The sequence below is a fragment of the Sinocyclocheilus rhinocerous genome, unplaced genomic scaffold (genome assembly GCF_001515625.1).
Source record: "Sinocyclocheilus rhinocerous isolate Xijiao unplaced genomic scaffold, SAMN03320098_v1.1 scaffold35, whole genome shotgun sequence".
NCBI lineage: Eukaryota > Metazoa > Chordata > Actinopteri > Cypriniformes > Cyprinidae > Sinocyclocheilus > Sinocyclocheilus rhinocerous.
Genome location: NW_015661991.1, coordinates 982141 through 987940, shown reverse-complemented (window position 1 = coordinate 987940; position 5800 = coordinate 982141). Strand labels below are relative to the sequence as shown.

The following is a 5800-nucleotide window of genomic DNA, read 5'->3' as shown; positions in this document are numbered from 1 at the left end:
GGCCAAAGCCACGGAGGCCGTCCCGCCATGGCCTCCTGAGTTCCCTGTTCCGCCATGGCTTCCTGAACTCCCTGCTCCGCCATGGCCTCCTGAACTGCCTGCTCCGCCATGGCTTCCTAGTCTGCCTGCTCCGCTATGGCTTCTTAGTCTGCCTGCTCCACCATGGCTTCTTAGTCTGCCTGCTCCACCATGGCGCCCCGAACTCTCTGCTCCACCATGGCCCCTGAGCTCCCTGTGGCACCCTGGACTGCCTGATCCACCCTGGAGGTATTCCCCGTGTCCCAGTCCTGCACCAGCCTCCAGGGTGCCCATCCCCCCCCCAGTAATGTCAGACTCTGTTCCGTGTTTTGTATATGTCTACCCTTGCTACGTTTGTTTTCCTTGTTCCCTGGATGTTATTAAAATCTATGTTTGAATTCCACTCCTCGTCTCCTTGCTCCTTTGTCTCCGTGCTCCTCACAGTAGCGAATCGTGACAATACCATTGTGTTATTAATTTATTTAACATTATTTAAAAAGTGTTTATAAGCATTCATTTTTGTGCAGTATCAAATTATTAAGAAACACTAAATATTAGCATCATCAGTACAAGTTACTCAAATTGTGGTATTTGGTATATTCGGTTTTGTGGGTTCTTTTAGTGGGGTGGTTCGGCTCTCTACAAACACGAATTTAAACAACAGCATTTGTGCTGTAGTATTTGTGATCAAATACAGCAGTATTTGTGATAAAACTGATGGAAAAGTAAACCAGACTGCTTGTTGAAAATACTTCTTGGTATAGGCGGTTTAGTTTACACTGTTTAGCCTTTATTAACAAATGCAATTTAAATCAGTTCATGTGAATTAATATAAACAATTCCAGCAAAAAAAAACATTAAAAAACAGAGTGGCAGCACTTTTCATCCCCTAAATTCATAACTTAATTTAAACGCTAGTTTAAACATGAATTGAGTGAACAGTGAACAATACATGACAGACGTTGATTAGTTTTAAAATGTCATTGTAGCAGCTGCGGTTTTGATGCTCGCGGTAGCGAGAGCTGCAGAAGAGTCAATCTTTGGTAAGTTTGATGTTAATAACCAACTTTCAACCATTATGACACATTTCTTTTTTTTTTCCATCCAACGTATGTAATTAATTTTCTTCAAAACATCACATTGTGTTACAAACAAAATAGAGGCTCCATCCAAAGATCATAAATATATCTGTTGAGTTCATCAATCAGGAAAGAGTGACTAATGGGTTTGTACAAAACAGCATCTGATCGGTTCAGCTCTTTATTTATAACAGCTGTTTCCATTACATGAAGAACGCTCTTGTGAGAAGAGACATGAATATTGCTGCAAAATATAACCATCCTCGTATAATACGAAATACAGTATTCCTTTTTAACCTTCGCCTGCTATTATGTCAATCATTAAAATCAGGACCTTCCAAGGACCTCATATTTTCCATGGCTTTGATTTTTTCCCCCCTCCCGGCGATAATCTTGATTCCTGTTCGACCACAGATAGATTCTAATAGGAAATGATGCCTATGAAGAGTAAAACACACAGGACGTGGCTGTTTGTGTTGGTCTGTCTCCCAGCAGAGTTTAGTAGTTCACATTACCCCTGACCACAGAGCACAGCAAAGTGAGTTAGCTGCTTCTAGAAGTGGCAAAGGCACTTTTGTGCGGTTCATTCATATCTGTTGTAGCCTTGTCGAGGTAAACCCTATTTCATAGTGTATCGCCATTATAAACCTATTTGTTCCACACTGCCCACCGAGTGAACATAAATCACATGCAGTCAATAAAAACATCAACATGTGAGAGAACATACGCCTAGCGAGGCTGAGCGCATTTCTGAATACCTATTGCTTGTTTTTAATGTGCCAGCTGTTAATTCAAGAAAACCGCTCATTAGGACATTATTCAAAACAACTCTTTAAATGATTCACTAGAATGATGCAATGTTTCCAGCAGGGGGTACAAAAGCAGATTGACGGCAGGTAGACCATTTTGGAAACCATATAGCAGATTTTGATTTAACAGTTTATTGTAAAAATATTGAACTTGCATATGCTACATATTCCAACTCCATATGATTTCCATCAGTCATTCATACACAAATTTCAAAACGGACTGTTAGCAAACATCCCACACGGGAACATAAAAAATACAAACCGAGGAAATGCTATTGTTTATCATGCAGGATGTCAGTGAGACTAGAATATTCTCCGACTTCGGTTCGACTTATTTATCTTTCATCCTTTCAAAAGAAACTTCTTACAAACACTTCGATGGCAGTCAACAGAAAGTTGGCGACTCAAATATGAAGCGATTTAAAATGCCATTGATAAGCTAAGGGAACAGATATCTTATCTGAAGCATACATGGGCCATATGGTGCCATGGCCACTGCCGCCTGTTGCTGGCATAACAATAGCCCGGCCTGGACAGCGAACGGCGGACACGGTATTAGCTTGGATTCCCTGAGCAGTAAACACAAGAGCGTATGTTCATATTTGCATTTTTTTCCCTTACAGGTGCAGAAAGGGTCTAAATCAGATGTCTGCTTGAGCACAACACTATTTGCCTTCTACAATTCAACAGCCTCACACACACTCCTCCCCGGCTCAGCAACAGGAAAAACAATAGGTTCTCTCTGTGCGCTCCCATTCCCCCACAATCCTCCATTCCCAGAGGTAACCCAATCCACTATGTCTGAGCAATGCACCTATTCTCTTCTCATTTCACAACTGAAAGACTGCTTTCTTCCTGAGCCACGCTGGAGAGCACCACTGAAACAGAAAGTATTGAAATTAATGTTTTTTCCCTCCTGATTCAAATTCATTATTTATGGTCAGTGACATGCGCTTTTCCTTAACAGAGATTGTAGCTCTATTATTGAAAAGGGCAATGCGGTGCTTTTGGAAACTAAACACAGCTTCAAACTGCCTCATTTGAAAAGGAAGCAGTAGGAAAATCAGCTTCAAAAGTTTTCTCGGTTGTATTCTGGGCATTTAAAATTCCATTATATGTAATAATATATACTCAAAGCACATTTTATATCTACACAAATAATGAAAGGTGCAGTATGTGAAATGAAGATTGCATGCATATATCTATCACTGCTGTGCAAAATGATTTGAGCCACATTTAAAGTTCATAGAGAATCTATTTCTCATTCATAAATAATAATATATTAATAACACAGTAATGGCACATAACTTACAACACAATCACTCTGCTATGCCTCCAAACAGCACACTAAACTAGAGGTTAAGTTTGAAACTATTTAATCACTGCATCAAAAAATATTTTTACTCCGATTGCATGGTTTCTTTTTTACATGCCATCGGATGTAGCTAATGAGTACTTTGATAAGGTTCCTCTGTTTTCGAACCATCTGATCAAGAGTCAGATGTTCGACATCAAGTGATGGGTTCAGTGCGAGACAGTGTTTCATTCTCTCACTTGAAAATGTCAAGAAAGCGTGTATTCAACAGGTCTATGCGTGAGCACAAAGCACTTATTGCTATGCCTATTTTACACAACAAGCAGATTTGCTTCTCATCGCTGTGATACTTTATGTTAGGGGTTACATCTGACAGAAGTCAATCTGTTTACTTTAGTACATGATAATGGCCCAGTTAGAGGACACAAACAACGCATTGTGTCGCTCGGACCCTTCTTTATAAAAGGGCCAATGTGAAATATAAGACAATAATTAACTGCAAGAAAAGAGGTCTTTTCCCCAAAACACACAATAGTGGAACTTGTTTCCTGTTGAGAATTAAAGTCCAGAACAGGGTAAGGGGCAGCAGTGTTAAAGCTTTTGCATTAGAAAGACAAGAAATACATAATAAAACAGCTACTGTTCTTACAGTACACTGTAAAACATGAAAAAGTGCAGTTGATACCTTAAGCTATTTCTACCTGCACTGTATCAGTTTGTTTCCATCCATTCACAATCATTTTTGTCATGTCTACAAAGTATGTAGTGAACTCAAATTTCATTAAAGGTGACATTTAAATTGGTCAAAAATGTCAAATGGATTGCAGACTTTGGCATCACTGATTTACTTAGTGCTATAAAATGTTTTTAGTTTCCACCAAAATAAGTTTCTACAGTTAAAACTGTAATAAATCATTAGGGCTCTAATTTAAAGAAGCTTTCACAAGCTTTCTGGTGACTAATAATAGTACAGTTTAATTACAACAGTAATAACAGTAAGGTTATATAATGGATGAATCATAATTAGCTTGATTATACAGAATTCATACGCTAAAAGTGAAACTCACAGCTCGTTTTAGTTTGAGGTTTTTGCAGCTGGAGGTGTGAATGAGGAACAGACGCATATGTGATTTCATAATGATTTAATTCACAAAAGGACAGTGAAACGGTTAAAAACACTGTAGAATAATAATCTTTACGCCATTAGCTAAAAGACTGGATAGTTAGTGGAGTTGGTAAAGCTAGTCACTGATGAAGTGCTAAGCTAAGCTACGCCGTCCCGCTGTTACTATCGTTACGTTCATAGTTTCGTTCCTTGTGATGAAACAGCGTTTCTAAATAAGTGGCTTTAAAACACACACGGTAACTGACAAACTGTGTTTTAACCTGCATTGTCGTTTATAAAGTCCAGATACGACGCGCCAGAAGCACGACGTTACTCCAGAAGAAACAGGGCGGGCAAATCCCAACAAAGGAAATGACAGAGGAATAGCAGCCAGATTCTCCCATGTAATCTTTCTGAAACAAGCTGATACATTAAAACAATGTCAACAACGGCTAGAATTGTATCTAGCAGCTTTGCACAAATAAAAGGGATACTTTTACAATTGCACAACAACAGTGAAGTAAAGTTTCTCCAGAGTAACCAAGTCTGGGAAGTTCAGTGCGAAGCACGCAGGGTTGCTGTTGTTGTTTTTAAATTAAAAGACACAAATATTAAAGCTCACGGATGTGATGTATTTTCCGTGTCGTTCTCTGTGTGTTACAGTAAATAACGAAGCGACTACTGTGATATAACTCAATAAAGATGCCAAGAGTTTACGTAAGTCGGTTAAATAAAGAGAAGAAAAGTCAAATGTGTACTTACGGGTGGGATGTGAACAGAAGATGGTGAATAAACGCCAAAGATACGCGAGCAACAAGTCTCTCCGCGCTATATTTGTGCTCCGCTCCGAAATGTGCGGCGTAGCCAACTATGGAGGAGAAAACAGCAACATTTGGACCCGTCATCTTGTCCAAAATTCTTTTCATGCAATAATCAATGTCCAAAAAAAAATGTTCCCCCAAAACGACGCGTATTGTTTCTAGGTGTAAATGTACAGGACTTACTGCAGAGCACGAGCGCGCGAGGTCAGCTTCTTTAGCAAAAATTTGAAAAATGTCAAAGATTTTCGTGCTATGTCAGACTGAGTCAGTCAACAAAGTGAAAGCACCCTGTTGCTGCTGCAGCGTCGAACTAAATCCCATTGAAAAAATATACTTTGAGCCCGACCCCTCTTGTTACATGCCTATCAATAGCCATAATCGCGCAAAACAGTTTTGCATTTGCTCGTCTGCTTTAACTTGATCCATAAAATCGTTTGCTCTTAAGCCGTCAAGGGCTAATTACCTTAAAACTTACCTTAACGTCCGCTTTATTTATATCAAAATTTAAGTTCGGCCCCTTTGTTTTGTTCTAGTGTGGGTTTGTATAGTTTTTTGCAAACTGTGTAAAGTTATTCTTGTGTTTTGGGGCCGGCCGGGAATGTGAACGGGAATCTCCGCCGCACCGATAGAGATGCGAAGAATGCTCGGAATGA

General features: G+C 39.5%; 1 protein-coding gene across 1 annotated transcript in view; it reads right to left on the bottom strand.

The window, feature by feature from the left end:
- LOC107727083 (transcriptional enhancer factor TEF-1-like) overlaps positions 1-5410 on the bottom strand; it is a 78934-nt gene extending 73524 nt beyond the window's left edge. Inside the window, exons 1-2 of the mRNA XM_016536846.1 lie at positions 5331-5410; positions 5089-5194 (exon numbers count right to left, since the gene is read on the bottom strand). The gene's annotated coding sequence lies outside the window, so the exon portion shown is untranslated. The remainder of the gene's footprint in view (positions 1-5088; positions 5195-5330) is intronic.
- Positions 5411-5800: the final 390 nt, after the last annotated feature.